Genomic DNA, 20,705 nt, shown 5'->3' with positions numbered 1-20,705 from the left:
TGCAAGACCATAGTGATCCAAAACAAGAGAGATCTGATGAAACTCTTGTGGTTCAAAACCAGTCCCACTGCTAACTGCTGAGGATCTTTAGCTAAACCTTCTAGGCAAACAGCAAACTGCTAGCTTGTAACATACTGTCAAAGAATCCATGATCATTTATTTACATGTAACATCTGTCACAATGGTCTGGTCCATACACAACCAGGTTTATATGCAAATACAACCATCTATACAAATATTTTTATAGCCCTTTACCAACTCATCAGTCCTACTGAAATATTATTTATGGGACTAAATTAAAAAAGCAAACCAATGATTGCCAAGCTTCAACCATTAATAATCTTGATGATTTCAAAGAACATGGTAAGAATCAAAAGCCTATTCTTTTACAGGACACAAAACATGGCTTGATCTCCCAGACTGATGTCATTCCTGTGACTTAAAGATTTTTCCAACTAAATATCCAGCCTCTCTTTTGCTGGTAACCAACTTATATAAGCCAAGACATTTTGTTCTAGCTTAGCAGCTCTCAGTAGAATCAAGTGACCACAAACATAGTAGCCAAGCAGATGTTGTCCTGTGGAACCTCCCTGCCAGCACCAGTCAGAACAAACCTTCTTATAGGGGTGTAACTTTATTCAGTTTGAAGTAGTACAAAGAGGAATGAAAACTCCCAGTCATCATTTCATGTACATTTGCTTATCTAAGAGATTAGAAAAATGCAACCAGACATGCATGTGTGCATTTTATTTACTCCTCAACTGTGGTCAGACTCGTCACCTAGCACAATAAGCCTTTCAATCATAAAATGTGGTTTCAAGAATTTTATCATTTTTACTGTATTGTGGAAGCCCCATTGCACCACTCATATACAGTTCAATCAAGTAACGACATGAAAAAAACAAAACATATTTGGATGCGTCACACAAAATAATTTTTCCTATTTCTCTATGAATGTACACATGAGTTGTGCAACATACTTTTTTTAGTTTAATTAGGTGTTTGTAATGTATATATGTATCTAGGGCTGTTGTATACACCAAAAAAGTTGCATGGTTGAACAGTTTCAGATTTCGCCTTTAAACATTAAAAAGGTGCAATTAATCTAAAATAAGACTGTCAACCTAACCAAATTCAAAAAAAGGTTCTGGTGACATTTGTTTACAAGCTGTGGTTTTCTTGTAAATGTACGGAGTGAACTAAAATAAACTGAATACAAAAAGGTGACAAAGAAAACCTTTCCACTAACTAAAAATCAAGCATAGATGTGATCTCACCACTCAACATGTTTGGCTGTGCTTAACTACGCTTAACCGTCTGGACTACGTTCAGCTGGAGTCAGCTGGCAGTACCAGAATATTACCGCAAACCGCAGTCTTTTATTGCTGTGGTTTGGAAAATTCCATAGCTTTAGTGTCCTAGTTAGAACTTCCATTCAACCGTATATTGACCTAAACAAACGTCAATGCATCTATCACTCTGCTAACAAACTACACATCCTAACAGAGAGGCTGCAACAATGAGCTTTTGTATGCTTTTTGTACTGTGAGTTCCACTTTATACCGCTCGGTCCAGCATCTGAATCATTACTGCTAGTAGCCAGAAGAAGATGATGGCCCAACAACATCTGCTCTGTATGAGCCAATGACAAGCTCTTTAAACATACACCCACTTACCCTCCCACATCTGCTCTCTGTTATCCAACAAAGCCTTATACACAGACACAGACAAATGTGATCAATTAGTAGCATACCCAACCCATCATCAGAAACTGTAACAATATGCAGAAAAGAGATATAAATATATAGATAAACTCTTACACAAATATATGTATAAGCAACCAGAGACCAAAGGAAAGGACGGACATGAGACAGACATTTTTGTGACATTGTGATCAATACCATTTGAATTTTATGCTAACTGAACAAGCAGTTGAATTCTAACAGCAATTGAAAATAAGCAAGTCATGTGTCATTTCATGGCTTGCTGTCAAAGACCCAAAAAATATCATACCAACTACACACACATTTACACACAGCGTCTGCACACATATGCTGCTGATGAAAGCTTTATCTAACTCAGTCCAAGTCAATAAGCCAGCAGGTTCGCCGACCAGGAACCACTGCCCAGTTCTGTTTTTTGCCACACTGCTCTGATAATCTGCTGAGAGTTTCTGCATCTGAGTATGTGTGAGTGCGCGTTCATGTACATTTGACTGGCGCCATTCTACGGCTGGGAACAATTATAAAGACATGAAGCAGATAGCTGAAGATTTGTGTTTTGTTCAACACTGAGAAACACACAAGTGCATGAATATACACAAAAAAATGATGATGAAGTGGACTGTTTACACTTTTTGAATATTGTAATTTGTTCCCATTGACACTATTTCATTACAGTGAGAAATGTTCAGATAGCAGTGCCTTACCTCATAACAGGTTAGCATCCGATGCTTTTTAGAGAATCCTAATCTGAAAAATGATTAGTTAAGAAAACAACTGTTAAGTCTAATGGAGCAGAAGTTTAGCATAGAATCAAAACACTTAACTCAAGTTTCTTCTTCTTCTAAATATTAAAAAGACCCAGATTTCAGCTATAATGAACATGATAGATACACATGACTCTCTTGCCTGCTTGTTACACTGCAGTGTCTGTTGTGGCAGCGAAACTAATATTAGTCTAATTAGAGATGCAATTGATCATCCAGTGACTAGAACCGGTGAGATTAAACTCTGATATATCTGATACTGTAACAATTCAATTAGCCTGTGCAGCAGCCTGACATGCACATAATAATCCATAAATATGAGTACATGTCCGCTCATTAGAAATATACCATGTATATATGTGTAAATATCCAAACATGAAATGTTTTGCAAGAACACTATAATATATTTGCAGAAATATATGTAATGAGCTGTGACTTTACCTGGCTTTCTAATAATGGTAGATAGCATTAGCCTGCCAAACAACATTAGCATTTTGCCATATGGCTTAAAACCCATGTATAGACTCCACTGGTTATTCCACAGGTTTTTAAATGAAATTTAAGCTACCTTTTGTTCTACATTTGTAAGCACCAACTCCAACTTGATTTGCTCCGACTACCTCATGCCATTTCAGTGTTTTAAGCACATGAAGACATTCAAGGCAGTATAGAACCGCTCTACCAAACAGCATTTTAGAGGTATAATTACAGAGCAGTTAGATTTTAGTTGTACAAAGATGCACCGTCCAGTAATGTGGGGCACTTAATTTTAGGATTTGTTTAAAACTGAAAATACAAACAGTTTGTATACACTGTCAGTTATACTTCTTAGAAAGAAAATGCAAATTTGCTAAAACAAACAAACAAAAAAAAACCCAATATGGGCAGGTTGGAGTAGTTTGCAAGTCTAAAAATAAGAAAACACTCAGAAAATACTAAAACTGAGCGCACTATAATGGATGGAATTAAAGATCTGAAGACATTTTGTGTCTGCATGTTTTTATGTTTTTATCTACGAAACCATTAATTAGTCTTTATTGGTATAAAAGTATTGTCAATGTAGCTCAAATATGTGGCACTTGGCAGCGTGCATAGCACGGCGCAAACACAATGTCAAGCTAGTTTAGAGCTTCCCATCACAGACAGATAGGAATAATGTTAAAACCCAGTTGGAAGGTGGCTGTGTAACCAACAGTTAACCAGCACTGTATATTAAAAAATAGCTAGGGCTAGGGCTAGGCATGTACACCCAATTTATTGTTGTAAAAAAACAAACAAACATCTAAAACGGAATGAAAACTCAATGTTTATTATCAGTCTGATGTCAAAGCATTTCTAATGATAACATAGAGCATATGTAACTGTCAATTAACCAAAACAAATAAAAATGCCCAATAAACTTAAGAATGTTAAACAAGAGATAAGTAGGTGCTATAACGCTTGAGTTTTTGTTTTCTTCTTTATGACACCAATTTACGTTTGCCTGGCTCTCACTAACTGATGACCATTACACAGCAAGCAGAGACCTCTAACTTGTTCAACAGGAAGGAAAAACATGAAGGAACATATACACCCAAACTACACAAACATGTGGACCATACCTACCCACCCCCAACACACACCCACCCACACGAACAGAAATCCCACCCCCTGCCACCCACTCGCATTTCAACCATCCTACACACATGCGCGACCCCTGTTCGCTGGAGATGACTCACTGTGCTGGGAACTCCATGCTTTTCCGATTACTACAGACCGGCTGACTGACTGTCTCAACACGCTGAAGAAGAAAAAAACGGTAGATTTTATAGTGTAGTGATAAGAGAAAGTAGAAAAGAAGAAGAAAAAACTAAACAAAACACAAGAATAAGTGTGCAAAAGCACAGAAGAAAAACAGCATCATTCCATGTTAAACCTCAGTGGTTGTTCTACTATACACAAGGGCACAGTGAAACAGCCAGTTTTACCTCCAATCACAACACAGTAGAAACCAAGGAAAGAAAATCCTATGAGTGCTTAAATATGAGAAACTCATGCTTTCTTGATTACTACTGTCTGACTGCCCTTCCAAAAATGCTTCTGGCAAAGAGACAAACAAAAAGAAAGGCACAGAGCAAGAACGATCCTAATGCAATCCACATTTTATATGATGAATGCCTCTCCTGCCAGTCATAAAACTTGACTGAAAAATACAGCAACTGACTATAGGTAAATATCTTTAACTAAATGCAAAGTCTGTCAAGGTTTTCATGGACAAAACTGTTTTAAAAGGAGACTGAACACTCGTATTTCACTTTAACATGTGTAAGTGCAACAAAGGCCTTTACTTGGAAGCAAAAAATTGGCTAAACATTGACTAAACTCCAAGATATCTGATGAGAGAAGAGGTAAACAAAATTTGACCAGTACTTGAAAGTCTTCTATCCTGAAAGCAATAGACCAATTATAGCAACTGTAGATAGATAGAAAAAAACAGAACACCAGCTATGAAATCAAAAAATAAAATAATACCAATTCATAACAAAAAAGCTAAATAAATGTGCACTTGACCTAGCACCACAGGAAACAACTCACAAATGAATGGAAAAAGAAAATCATAAAACACACACACACAAAAAAAAAAAGCTGTTACATTTAGTTAGTTACTGTATGCCAGATGTTTTTATTTTTCATTTCTACAAAAGCAAAAATAAGTTGCAGGCACGCATACATTTCATCATTTGCCTGCAGGGTGTAATTTATCTGAGTGATGGGGGCTAGTTTTAAAAAATATTATTTTAAGACTGCTTACGTTTAATTCATTGCAGGCTGGAATGTGATGGAATAGCAATTTAGAGATGTGGAATGAGAAAGGAGGCAACAAGGAAAATAAATGCAATGAAAGTAAAGCAGAGCAGAGGAAAAACTAATTATTCACAGCACTTAAAGGCCCTGAACTGTGATCTCTGGACACCTGCATCAAAAACAACATGAAAAAGCAGATTGACGTCTGTTTGGAAGTGAAATGGGCTAAAAAGCCAGTATGAACTGTCAATAACTGGGTTAATTTGCCACCTATGAGCTCACATGTATGTTTTTTTTTAAGTATTATTATGTATTATGCTATACTCAACATCTGCTACACACTACCATTAAGAACAGAATGACTGTTATTGTCTTTTTGATCCTGGGTTTTAACAGTTAAATCAAGTCCTCTCAGAGTGGCTCCATAGATGAAGGTTCACACATTCGCCTAACAAGTGAAAGATGCCTCGGTTTGATCTTGGGATGAGACACAAATCCCTTTGGGACATTAAAAAAAAAAAATCCCCATATTAATAGGGAAACAGCTGAAAGTAGAGCTTTAAGTCAAGGTCTCTCAGACTAAATCAGGAAAAAAAATACAGTAAAATAAACAACAATCATATACAGAGTTCTGCTACAGTGTACACTGGAAGATTTACAGTATACCTATTCAGTCAAGCCAGACACTGGAGTATACAGACCCTATATGTGTCAGGATGAAGTAAATACTCTAAAAGATACAGCAGGCTAACAACCTTTTCTTCCTTAATTACTGGAAGCACTAAGCGAGAAATCTATAACAAAGTTTCTTTCAGAATAACTGAGTAACAAAGCCCTCATCAGACTGCAGGGCTCTGCTGCACAGACCTAGATCACAAACAGCAGACTATCAAACGGGTTTTCTTGAGATAGTAAGGCAGATAGCAGGTTGATTTACAGTGCACCACCATGATTTGGTTCCCAAGTTTGTTGATTTTCAGATAGTCCATGTTTGTGTGTTCATGTCTAATGTGTGTGTGTGTGTGTGTGTGTGTGTGTGTGTGTGTGTGTGTGTGTGTGTGTGTGTGTGTGTGTGTGTGTCTTTAGTGATCCAGGAGTCAGATTATGAACCCTGTCTGAGATCAAAGGCAGACGCAGAGGGAAGGAGACTTTTAAAACCAAAAACCGGCTCAATGTGACACCACCAAAAGGTTTTGGGGGTTTTTTATACGAGTTTGGATGTCTCCTCATCCACATACAATAAATATTTGTTAGTTTAGTATGTTGAGGTATAGTTTATGATCTTTTGACTAGGGCTGCCACAAACGATTATTTTGATAGTCGACTAGTCACCGATTATTGTTGCAATTAGTCGACTAATCAGATCATGCATCCACTGGACGTAAAACGTACAGCTTATTGCACCAGCATGCATCTGCTCTTATATAACTATCATTAGCTTACAGCTTTAAATGTTTAAGGTATGTGCTGACTAAAAATAAAGACGAGATAAGATAAGATAAAACTTTATTGATCCCACGACGGGGAAATTTTTGCATTACCTCAGCTCAGGTACAGATATCAGAAGGAAATACAAAAAATACAAATAAGTACAAACAATGAAAATAAGTAAGATAATACATTATATACAACGGTAGCACACACAGTATGTGACTATGGATATGGTTGTGGAACTATGCAAGACATAAACTATATAGCTTAACATAACTATTGTACCACTACTATTCCTATGTATAGACATGTACACACACACATATACACACTAAAATATGTATACCTATACATACATATATACCTGCACATGTCCATACACATTGAAGGTCCATTATGCATGAAATGGTGACCGTGGATGTTCACAGTGTCCAGTGAGTCATGACATCGTGATTGAGGAGTTATAGAGTCTAACTGCTGTTGGGATGAATGATCTGCGAAAGCGACCTTCCTGCAGCGAGAGTGTTTCAGTCTCTGACTAAAGGAGCTGCTCAGCCTACTCACATACTCATGCAGTGGGTGATGTGGGTTGTTCATGAGGGATGTCAGCTTTACTAACATCCTCCTCTCGCCAACCACCTCCACAGACTCCAGAAGACATCCCAGCACGGAGCTAGACCTCCACACCAGTTTGTCAATCCTGCTCCTGTCCCTGTCCGTGCATCCACTCCCCCAGCAGGCCACTGCATAGAAAAGGGCAGATGCTACCACAGTGTCCATAGAATGTCCTTAATAGAGTCCTGCACCTGCTCAGTATCCTCAGCAGGTGGAGTCGACTCTGGCCCTTCTTATACAGGATGTCTGTATTTGTAGCCCAGTCCAGTTTATTGTTGAGGTGAACACCCAGGTAAGATGATAGTTTATTAAATTTTAATTAAATTTCCAGATTGTTTCAGTGGAGTTTAATAAACTCAGCCGTCTGCTCCTTGCTATCTAAAATATAACAGGACACTGGAGTATATTCTCGAGCGTCTCACACTTCTGATAATCAGCTGTCTGCTTGACGTTTATTCAGCTGTGTAAAAACTATAACTTTAATCTCAGCCAAACCGATTTACTGAGGAACAAATAAAATACTAAAAAAGGCCCAACAATAACATTTTTAAGTTATCTAAGTGACTTATATATCATGTTTAACCTGAGTAGCGAAAGACGGCGGTGGGTTTGAAAACGATTTTCCGGGAGTCCGGTGTTCTCACCGGCCCTAGTGAGCCTTGCCCCCGGCTAGCTATCAAGCTGGTGGGTAACAGACGTCTCCGAAAACGTTGGGAGCGAGCGCTTTTCAAAATATGTGGTGTCTTGATAAACTGAGCAGATATTTGAGGTTTACACAGCTACATTCTCGCCTGAAAATATGTTAAACGTTTATTTTGTGACCCAGAAAGAATAATAAGAGTAATATTAAAACTAACTAGCTGCCGCCATTGTTGGAAACTGAGCTGGGCCTCGCTATGAATTCTGGGATAGGTTGGGCCTCGAAGTATACATCCGACCCATCCTTCAAATGTGGGGAAATGAAGGGCGCATTTGTCGGCCGCATTTGTTGGAGTCTTCGAATTTGGACAGTCTTCGTTGTGTCGCTGTAACGACAGCAACGACAACAAATGCAGGCACAGGAGGATGCGGTTACTGAATTTGGACACGGCTACAGCTTCTTCTTCTTCGAGGTTTAACAGCAGCTGGCATCCTTGTACATGCAGTGCTGCCATCTTCTGTTTCAGTCCATTATTACACTCTTAAATCCTACTACTTATTCCTGCGTCTTTTGTGATCTTACAAAGCTTCAAATGACGCGTCGACTATTAAATCAGTCGTCGACGATTTTAATAGTCGACGTAATCGTGACTAGTTGACTAATCGTGGCAGCCCTACTTTTGACAATAAGATAATTTGTCTCAGTGCACTGGACTTTGCTGCCATTTTGTGAAATCAATTTAACACAGAGACTTCTACCCATGCTTTTGCAGTGTCCCATTGAATGTTATTTAACCTAATGGCCTAATGTTGACTCAGGGAAAAGCCTTGATGAAAAAATCATTTAAGCAAACACAGTCCCTATGGCCATCAAGTAGTAAGTGCTCATTACTAACTGTCTGTATCGTGTTTTCTGATCAATCTCAAAAGCTATGTTCTTAACATGTTCCTAAACATGCAAAGCATTTTGTGTCAGTATGTATTCTTCCTTGAGTGATGGTGAAAAACATGTATAGAAATATTAAAGCATATTTTGATCTGTTGCATTATTTCCATCCTCTAACATTAATTGCTGTCATCTACAAACAACCTCAATCTGATGTGTTTAGCGCTGAAGATTTGCCAAAGTAAACCAAAGTCTAAGGATCATTTATCACATCCATCTACTCTAGATCACTGGATATTTTCCGAGTTTCTCGCCAGCTAATTTTCTTAAGCCCAGAGCAATGTTGTTGAAATGCATTCATGTCAATGGCATTTTCTTGACTCATTGCAACCAACCATGATAAATGACTATAAAACTGTCTTCAAATGAAAATTACAATTAAAAAACACAATCCACAAACTTTAGATGGCAGACATTTCTATATTAAGCAAGCTATGATCAACTGTGCATTTAAGATAAATGTAATGAAGAGAGACTTGGATCTTTATGATTTAAGCCTTTTTTAGATGAAGGAACTCTAAGAAGAAAAAGCAAACATTTAGTGTTCAAACTGTCTCACAGTGAAAGAGCCATTAAACAACTCAACTGTTGAATTATACACATCAATAATATAACTATTATTTATTTATATATGATAATATTACTACAGTTGGATGGATGAACATGAACTGCCAAACAAACCTTATTGGTTCCTGAACCACTGAGAATGCAGTGGTTTGTATTCAGATTTTTGTGTTAAGCAAGCTTTAATTCATCATTAAAATGTATTTATAAAGTTTTCATTAAAGCTTCAACATGTCGAGCTGCTGAACTGTTTTTTTCCAGCTTCTTCTTTAAGGCCTTGTATTAAAATTATCTTACTGATGTAGTGACACACAGAAGCTGCAATGCATTACCATTGTTTCCTAAGAACTGACACCTACTACCAAAGAGTTCAGAGTACACACGCTGAAAGGGCAGAGGATCAGGTGTGCTCTTACTACTTCCACGTAGGACAACCACTGCTGTGATACTAGCCCATAGTCAAACTGGGCGATATAGCCTCAAAATTGTATCACATTTCAAGAGAAACTGCTTGTAGGCAGTATCATTTATGTGTGAATGAAGGGTATTTTCCATCAAAGGTAAGCACAAAAATATCCTAGGTAGTGTTTTCTCTGGAATTTTTAGGTAAAACTATAAAATAACTGGTTGACACCAGTTTAACAGTAAGTGAAGCAACTTCAATCAATCTTGTAACTCTTTATACTGTACCATATAAAACTGAAAAATATTTTCTACCTGGGATTCATCTGGGTCAAGCCTTTTAACCAGTTGCTTAAAGTCCTGCTTTTCTACCATAAACACCATTTGCTCTTCCTGTCATATGGAGTACAACTATCAAGTGTTCCAGTAATGCTCAGTGAAGTTATTTGTTTACATTAAGGTTGTGCATTACGTGCTACTAGCATCTACTCCACCATAGCATGGTAGTACTCAACTCTGTGTTTTTGCCTAAAGTGATGGGACACATTTGTTGTTACTTCCTTTAGCGGGAATACATTTAATGCTGATTTTGCAAAGGACCAGACAATGTTGGATATTATTGAAACAGTTCTCTTTTTAAGTACTAATTCATCACAAGAGGCCGACTCTTGCTTCATCAATCAATCAATCAATATTTATAAAGCACGTTTCATACAAAAAAAAATGTAGCACAAAGTGCTTTACATGGTTAAAAGCAGCCCACCCCACCCTCCAACTCACTCCCCACACTCTCATTAACATCTCGCATGTGCCCGGCTTGCCTCACTGACACATGCACTATGGAACGTAAATACAAGTTGTTGCTATAGCAGCGATATCGTAATTTGGCATTTTTATCTCACGTAAAAATTTAATGGCACAGCCATAGTCCATATAATTCAAATGCATAATGTGACATATATTCAACAATCAACAAACAGCAACAATTCCAAATGCCAAACCACATCATCATACCGATATGATAATTACATATTGCAATCTTTATGCTGAAAGCTGATCAGATTCAGGCAGCCAAAGCCTTACTGCTTGACAACAGTTCTCATTCAGTTTTACACTGATAGCAAGTATATAACCAAAGCTTCGTCACCTGCAAAAACAAAGATTTCTGCCCTGAAAACTGCTTAAGAAACATTAGCAGTGTATTCAGTTTCATATTCATTTGTTTCTGTCACCTGCCTGCCAAATAAGATAAGATCAACATGCTCGATACACCCATTTATTCTCCTTTCAGACTGCCAACACTCCATGAACGGAACAACACAGTGGGAGGGGGTGAGGGGGAGGAAATAGATACTGGGAGACCGAGGGCATATAAAACAATAAAACTGGATAGGGAAAGAGAAAGCTGAAAAAGGCAGGAAAGTAAGGACAAGGGAGAAACAAACCTAAACAAAGCGGGAAAAAACAGACCGCAAAGGGAGAAGACGCATTTTATAATTTGTGGGCAAGTTCATACCTACTTGCCATAGACATTCCAACTGAATTAGGTCATGACAGAGACACATACATTTTTTGGACCCTAGAGACATTTTGGCTACATAAAAACTGTCATATAATTTAAACAGACAAGTCTATTCATTATGTATGAGGAGAAAGGTAAAAATAGTCACCTAAAGGGATCAGTAGTGACAGTTTTGGATTTTAGCCTTGTCCCCAGTGACACAAAGAGGTAAAGGACTGTTTTGGAGTGCACCAAATATTCAAGCATAAAATGAAACAAATCCTAAAGTCTTTGTTTTGCTCTAACTGATGACAGTTAATGCAAAACAACTTCAATTACACAGAGCAAAACATAAGGACATACATTTTAATGGTGTTAATACTTTGTAGCAATAAGAGAGTGGCTATAAAACTAAATAACCTAATGAAAGAATTTTTTTTTTCCAAACCGTTTCAAAGTATTTCAGCCCAGCTTCACACTACCTTCCAATCAGCACATCACACAAAACTTTGAAACTACATTTCTGATGAAAGGAAATCAAAACTGAAAGCAATAGATGTTTTTATAGATGCAAGTTTGATAGCTTGATATATAAAAGCCTCAAATTAGCACAATTAGAAAAATGAAAATTTTAACATTTCTGGTTAAAAAAATTACAGAAATCATGAAATGATTTAAATGTTGTTGCTATTTATTTTTCCGGTGACTCAACTGATAAATTAAGAGTTACACCTCTATTCAAGTGATGAGCTTTTCTCGAGATACGTCAAAACAAATCCCACCCCATGCAAATACCAATACAAACAAATGAATGGCAATTCATATGTGGAGTACACAAACATGACCCCCCCCCCATCCCCACCACACAGTGGAATCACTGAATCACTGATGCAAATAACTGAACACACAGGGAGCACTAAAGACTGTTTTGGATTATCAAAAACACAAATACATTATTCACACCAGAAAATCTCCCTTTTTTAAAACATTTGTTTTAATTTTTGACTGTGAGCTTCAACAACACTATGTTTATCAACTCTACAGGTTACCAAAGCCTCTGCCATAGCCACTCTGGGTCAAAGCCTGAACAACATATGTGCATGGCAAATGTTGTCTATGCAAGTTTCTATGCAATGTTGTCTATGCAAGGCTGCTGTCTCCACACTGGACTGCACTCAAAATCCATACATTTATTAGAGAAAATACAAAAATTACACTTGACTGAAAAAAACTGTACTCATTTCACTAGCAACTACGGTCAATTGCAAGGTGACAAGGTTTTTTAGCTACCTAACGTATACTGGAGACAGACTTGAAAGCACCACTACTTACACTGACCAAAGGCTAAAATAAGAGCACCAATCATCTCTTTCCCCTTTAGCCCTTAGAGTTCTTCCCTGTCTCTGAAAATAAACCCTGCAGAGAGAATAAAGCAAGGACCTCTTCGAATGCTGAAAACAACAGGTTCACAACTTTCAAAACAATATTTTTGACATGGCAGTCATGTTAAATATGACCACCTGCTCGGTGGAAGTTAGCGCTAAAAAAAAAGGTAAAATTTTGGTAACTTTTCCACACCAGCTTGTAAATCAATCCACTGTATTCTTCATGATGGCTTTGCAAATAACCGTGCATAATGTGGAGGTAGAATTGCAATCAATATAGTGTTTTTCTAGAACAGACTAAGGTTCTGCCAAGCACTAATAATCTCCCAAGTGAGCTCTGTTTTCAGAGTCAACACTGCATTGGAAAGAAGAGTTACTGTTTATACAGCTAAACCTAATAGATGTTATTTTCACTGGCAAAATGGCAGCAAGGTGCCAAAAGTACCCATTTTTTCAGTCACATGGACATTAATATTTCATATATGCTGCTCACAGTAAAACAAGCATACACACCTCACAGCACCTTTCTTCATCATCATAGTAAAAGCACGCAGTAAAATTAGGGTTTATCGTTCTTTGTGACAAACAGAAAGCATAGTTTCCTGAGAGATCCTGCCGAGGTCCAGAAGATCATCCAGTACATTTGCAAGGGAAGGAAGTACATTCTTTAGCAGTTATCTTCCCTGGATCCACAAAAACCCTGCCACACAGAAGTTTCTACAAAGAGGCTACCATTGCAAAGACAATGACTTTGCAATGAAATTGCTTTAAAAACACAATGAATTAAATGAGAATTTCAACCTTGCATCTTTAGGCTTCCACCAATCAGTGATCTGATAAAACAAAGTGTTTATTTTGCTATAAATTCTAAAATGTGGACGCTGTAAATACACTTACTTACACACATGCCTTCAATCCAACAGCACTGAAGACACGATGCTGCTGGGTTGAGTACAGTACCCTATAATAGTGTCTAATGTGAAACACATGATCACATTTTCCACTTGGTTTCCTTAATTCAAACAAAGTTTGAATTCAAATGTCAGTTCACGACATTTTATCTTATTAACTTTTTCTGTGAAATACTGTTACAATAAGCGGCTTAATCCTTGACACACGGGCCGAAGAAAAAGCACAGGAACAATCACAATCATAAGCAGTATATTTCCGTCACTGCCTTCTCCGTTAACCATACTTAAAGCCAAACCAACAACTATAAATCCTCAATGGCATGATGACAAGTTTTTACACTTAGATGTATGCCAGAGATCATGTAAACAGTATGCAGCATAGAATGTATTGTGAAAATTGACAAAGGAAACAGCTACCTATGACCACAATTAAGGACAACTACCGCATTTTTCGGACCATAAGGCACACTGTTGATGAACGGGTCTGTTTTCATACATAAGGCGCATTAAGCGAAACAAAACAGTCAGATAAGTCAAATTTTACTCAACTCATTCTTCTTGCTTCCTCAACTTCCATACCATTAATTCATTAATGTTAAATTCTCTTACCGCTGCTCCATTCCTGTGTTGTTGCAGTATATTAATGACTAACCTCGTATTGTGGATGGATTATGTCACGTAGCACATTATTATATACCAGCTAGCCCAACTTCAGTAACCCTACAAAAGACACTGCTGTTTAGTTTTTTGTCTTCATTTATGTTGGAAGTGATAGCAGAGCTGTACGTTTTCATTTTATCAGAAATCTCTCAGTCAGAACATGCTATAACATGTTTAGGTGGAAAATAGCAAGCTAACTTCTAACTCCGTGAAATTTAATAAATTCTGTTTTCATGGATGCCTGGATGTTAAACTTAATTGTTACATCTGGTAAAGCAGCAACGCTGATCATTTTATTAAAGATGAAAGAATTTAGAAAGTTTCGAGAAACTCAGTGATGCCGCAGTGTTCGTTTGACTTTGGGACCTGAAGCGGACGGAGTTTTTCACCCAGATTACTCTGCGAGGCTCCTGACTACGGTAATGCTCTGACAATCCATCAAGTGGTCCAGCTTCATAGCTTACCAAAGTCATTTGAGCGCCGCATACCACATAAAATCGGTTTGAGGTCAGTAAGCACAACCAGAATTCATACATAAGGCGCACTGTCGATTTTTGAGAAAATTAAAGGATTTTAAGCGCGCCTTATAGTAGGGCTGCTCGATTATGGCAAAAATGATAATCACAATTATTTTCACTGAAATTGAGATCTCGATTATTTGACGATATTTATTTAACCCTTTAAGACCTACCATAGAACCAAGTCCGCCAGAGCTTATATATATATATTATTTTTTTTATACATGCTGTAGTGCCATTTCTGGGAGCATTTCAAGTTACTATACATCAATACAACTGTTATAGCCCATAATTTAATAATATGTATGCATTAAGTCCATAGTAACTACATTAATTGCATAAAAGTGCAATAAACTACAAAAAAAATAAATTGAAAATCGTTTTTGTTACATATATTTCTACTTGGAGAAATTTAAGAGGCTTATCCCTCAAAACTTTAAATACAAAAAAGTTGCAAAAAATAGTTTACAACAACAGGAAATTTATTTTGAGTGTCTTCATAGTTTTATTTTTGAGATACACCAATTTTTATATACTGCAGGAAAAACGAAAAAACTATCCTATGATGCAAATTTGCAAAGAAAACAGCAGGTGCATCAAAATAAACTATTTCCAGCAGCGTAATTCGAGTTCTAAGCATCACAGAAACTATTCAGAAAAGTCAAACATGACTTATAAAAACACCAGTATAGGCTTTTAAGGCCTACAAGTAAAAAACTACATTTTCCGCGAAAATGACGTCACTTCCGGTTTAGGGCAGGAAATGGCGGACATGCGACAGTTCGTGCTGACGTCTGTTTCACTGTGGGAAGTGGCAACGCGTGTTTCTGTAATATTATGTTTTTGTTCCTGCAAGCGCTTTTTATGCAATTTTTGCAAAGTTTTATGTGGAAGGAAACCGTGACCGAGGACAAGCTGATGGCATAAGATGTAAGTACAACTCCTCCGGTTTCATATACAAAAAAAATTATTGTGCTAGCTTACGCGGTTCAGGTTCTACAGGGATTTAAAAATAGTTACACAAAACTGAACGTGCGGCTCTTTAAAGGGTTAACAATAAGAATGTATTGAATAATGACTTTAAAAAATAATATAAAATAGTGTGCAACACCACTGAAGTCTTTTTTTTTACCTCTCTTTTCAACCAACAGCAGTCACTCTCCTCTCCAAATAACTTCTGCTTAGCTTTCCGAGCTTCCCTCGGGTCCTCTTAATCAGCGGTCTCCAACCTGGTTTATGCCCGACAATATTTTCACGGACCGGCCTTTAAGGTGTCGCGGATAAATGCAACAAAATAAAACTAGTACCGGTACCGAAAAAAAGAAGAGTTATTCATAACACACGTGAAAAGACCCAGGAAAACCGAGTTAACGATCAAAATGATAACAAAATAACGCTGAAAACCGATAAAAACCCTGAAACCATACATTTCACACCTGAGCCTCAACTCTCACGGCCCGGTACCAAACGACTCACGGACCAAGGCCCAGGGGTTGGGGACCGCTGCTCTTAATTGTTGTGACGCATGTTCGAAATGCAGAGAGGTGCGCTGGATTTGCCACACGGAGCAGCGCGAGAGTAAAGCACGAGGGAGGGGCTAATAATCGGCTCAGTCATTTTTAATGATCGTTGAAAGCCCAGATCGTAATCGTGATTAAAATTCGATTAATTGAGCAGCCCTACCTTATAGTGCGGAAGATACAGTAGTAACTATTTTGCATTGGCTGATTGAGACACTACTAAAGTGTGTCTCAATGGCAGGAAACTACTCATTTCCTGCCACTTCTTTACACGGATGGAAAACAAGGTACCAATGGTCGCAATGGTCCAGTCTCCACCCTGCATAAAAAGATATAAAACCTGTTCTGATAAAACTGATATAAAAAATAAAGAAGATGTTGACAGCCATGTCAAAAATCATGCGTCCTTATGGACTTTATTATGGGCTTTATTTTTTTTATAAACTTGTGTAAATATCTGCCATATTTGTTTCCAATATTGATGTGGCATTCTTATGTTCAGTTCTGCTATCTAAAACAGATCCAGCATAGTTCAGCTTTTCACCACAAGGCCCCATTTATCAAAGAGTGTGTATGTTAACATTTCAGGGCAGCTGGGTCTCAGATGGTAGAGCGGGTGGTCTATTGGTATGTTTGGGCAAGATACTGAACCCCAAGTTGCTCCTGATGCATCCATCGGAGTGCAAGTGTGTGCATGAATGAGTAGAAAAGCACCAAGTTCCAGTCCATTATACATTAACAAGGAAACAATTATTGTAGAATAGGCTCGATTTTATTTGAGATGGAAAAATCCTTACTGGCTAGCAAATATTACACTTTCACCCTCGCTGTCGCCACAGTATCATTGCCCTTATTGGTCAGCTGACCACAGAAGAGAGTCATAGCTCCTAACAGAGAGGACGCATCTCTCTTAAGTGGCTTGATCTTGTGGCTTCTAGCTGTGGGAACTCTTCCAAAGGCAGACATTCATAAAATATGTTGAAATGGAATGTTTGCCAGTTTGAGGCTTGCAAAATAACTCTTCAAATGCACAGTTAAGCACAGCTCCTGGTGAGTGGGGATAAACTGCTTAAACAGCAGCACTAAGGACTAGAGAGACCCCTATCTAGGCCCCTCAATGTTGGTTTAATATCTGGCTGGCTCCTTCTGCTCTTTCTTTTACTTACACATACACACACCAAAAGTATGGCCTCAGACCTGGCAAACAGCCTTCAAGTTCTTGGAGCAGCTTTCTCTCTAATTTAAAGTTGATTGCCATGGCCCTCTGTGAGTGACTAGTGAAATACGAGTGTGGAGAAGAGTATGAAGGCTTGGATGTGCGTTTGGCTCCGCGTGCATGTGAATGTGTGAGTGTGCATGCACAAAGCCATTGGATCGTTTACATATATGTGCATGCAGAAGTCTGCGTCAAGGTCTGTGTGGAGCCAGAGTGTATCTGTGTGCTCGTGTGGTTTTTGGCCAGAGCTAGAGCAGAGATTGGACTTCCAGCTAAAGACGTCTGCAGGGAAAGCGAGCTGAATAACAGTACCCTGGTGTTAGAAGGTGAGTTTAACTGTACTGAGCTGTACAGAACATGTGCTCAAGTGAAGAAAGTTAGACTATACAGTCTGGGGTCTGTCTTTATAAACCTGCTGCGAGTTAATGAATACTTCATACAACAATGGGGAAGATTGGGTTAAGTTAAACCTTGCCTCGGATCCTGTGTATTTCTTGGTGACGATTAAATTGATTACTAATGTTTTCTATAATATTTTCATTAGCCAAAACACGCAGGTGTCAGCCACAGTCGACTTGTTTTACTCTGCTTAGGATCCTGGATTTCCCTTTCTTTTTTGGATATGTATGTGGTCTGTGATTCCAAAAAGCAAATTTGTTCCCACTATTTTTCACAATGTTTAGAAAGCAAAAAATACCATCAAGTTTTCCTTTTATAGAGACAGAAGGCTTTAATCCGTGGGTAGGCCAACATCCCAGAGGTAAACAACAAGGTGCCCGGTGTGCCTCGTTTTTCTTAGTCAGTGTATATTTAGTTTCACAGTGGTGAAGTGGTCAAGAAATCTGGTTCTTCGCAAAGGTGTCCAAACTGAGATGCATCCTCCCGAATGAAAAACAGTAAACACTGCTGTAAGTGACACGCATGCTACGCCAGGTGTTTGGCTTCTCTTTCCACACAGCCCATTGTGCGTCTGGCTACGACAAAACAACAATTACACGATCTGTCTCTCTGCATAGAATTAGCTGAATGGATTTTAAAGGAGAAAAATAAACAGCAATCAAACAGGGAACCACTGAAAACCTGGGACAAATTAACATCACAAGACTGGCTTAAGCAACCCCGGTTTTCTGTTTTACTCCCACATGGGAGTGAAGTGGAAAAATGGACTCCTATTGGCCAACTGTAGCTAACAGTACAATTGCTTCCGCCTCACAAGAAACTAGAATAGAATAGAAATATCCTTTATTGTCCCTCATTGGGGACATTCACGTGTTCCAGCAGCAAACTGACAGGCAGACGCAGCATGCAGAGTCAAAAGACAATTTACAACATAACGTAACAAAGTACTAATGAGAAGTCTTTTTTTTTTCTGAAAATACAAGATATCTGAAAAATTCAAATAATAATAGTACTAATAAAGCAGATGCAGTTTTGTCTTGTTACTGTCTTTGACATATAGTACTAAGACTCCTGAAAACTATCTCCAAGAATTTAACACGGAACTTCTACAAATCATAACCGATCCAACAGCTCTTACTTTAATATTCCTCGTTTTCAGTACATGTAAAAATTATTTTTGTTGAGGGCCATGTACTTGAGCCAGTGCAATCCTTGATCAATAAAAGTGGACTCTGATCCTACTTTTCGCTGCATCCACCTCTTTAAAGAATCACAGACGTACACTGATGCTGGAATACACAAAGTTATTGGCAAGGTTCAAATGTTTCCACTGATACAGAAGTACTGCTTACACTGTGGGCAACTATGAGTTTCTTAAAGCCTTTAAGCTCATAAAGACAGATGTTACAGCATGAACTTTGACCCACATTTTCATTTTAGCGGAGCAACATTCAAGAAACGGCTAATTTCAAGCAAAAGGCTCGCTGCCTGCTTTTCTGATTTCTTTTCCCACCTTCCTTCCCTTTCCTACTCCTGAGACACCTCCAGGCTTCATCATTCTGCTTCGTCTGTTTGCATTCCTGTTGAGCTCTATTTAAAAGCTTGATCACTCCACTGGTTAGAGGAATGCACATCTGTAGTGAGACCCCATCCCAGTGTCTCTGTCATCTTTTTCTTTTTTTGTCTGTATCTCTGTCTGCTTCTGCATTATAGTAAGTATTTGTTTTTGATTGAGTTCTCAGAGCGTTAGCTTTTGCTATTGACCTGGAACTTGAACTAATTGCAGATATAAATATACAACAACAAAGGGCAGGATGAAGACTAATCTTGTTTATTACATCAACAAGTGCTTTCAGTGGCCATGATTTCAACGCTTCATTTATACTCTGCCAAGTGAGTTCCCGTGCTTGGTTTTCAGAACTGGAACCAAAGCATGTCAATGAAAGCCAGTGAAAGTATTTTTTCTTTACCTTTATCACACTATTTTACTATATTTAGAAAATAATTAGACAAATCACAAGCACGCTTTCCACAACAATAATACAAAAAGTACACTAGAACCAAACCACACCAATCTACAATCCACCCATCACAACAATATTTACACATTTAAATATCATGCAGCACCTTGTTCTCACTGCATCATTTTTAAATGAAATCTAAAACTAAAACACAGCAACTGAAAGACATTTAATTAACAGTGGAAACAAAAAAGCAGCCATGCTCAGTTTATCAATAATAAAAGAACAACACATTGTAACCAGTGCTTTTTGTCCAGGGTACCACCAGCTTTTTACCCATAATTACAAGGCATGGAGTTAAAATACAATTAGAGGGAAAAAAGACTGTGGTATGATGTTTAACAGCCTAAACAGGGATCCACATTGAGGCTAGTACGACAAGTCCCCACTGTGAACAACAGTAGAGTACATTTCCCTTCATTCCCTCCTGTCCCGTGTAGTGAGGCGGATTAAACTTTTCGTCCCCACATCCCTCACCAACCACCCCTCACACACACACACAGGCAGTTTACTAGCCGCTAATCCTCTCCCGCCCGGTTTAAACACTTTAAATGGCCGGACTTACCTTGGAAACTATCCCCGAGTCAAACAGGCATTATTATATTGTCGCCTTCCATGGCTGGTACCTCAACGAGTTGTTCCTCGACTCACCGATGACACTAGACACGAAGTAGCGGGGCAAGAGAGCAACAAAGTCGGACAGCA

The 20,705-nt window shown here is 38.2% G+C and overlaps 1 protein-coding gene across 3 annotated transcripts in view; it reads right to left on the bottom strand.

Moving 5' to 3' along the window:
* Window positions 1-20,705, bottom strand: part of il11ra (interleukin 11 receptor subunit alpha) — a 54,895-nt gene extending 34,190 nt beyond the window's left edge. For all 3 annotated transcript variants that reach the window (XM_085359685.1, XM_085359684.1, XM_085359686.1), the window contains exon 1: window positions 20,566-20,705. The gene's annotated coding sequence lies outside the window, so the exon portion shown is untranslated. The remainder of the gene's footprint in view (window positions 1-20,565) is intronic.

The sequence above is a fragment of the Diplotaxodon limnothrissa genome, linkage group LG7 (assembly GCF_057381915.1).
Source record: "Diplotaxodon limnothrissa isolate DT_005_m linkage group LG7, D_limnothrissa_male_GT1.1, whole genome shotgun sequence".
NCBI lineage: Eukaryota > Metazoa > Chordata > Actinopteri > Cichliformes > Cichlidae > Diplotaxodon > Diplotaxodon limnothrissa.
The sequence above is the reverse complement of the archived record's forward strand: the minus strand, read 5'-3'. Positions and strand labels throughout refer to the sequence as shown.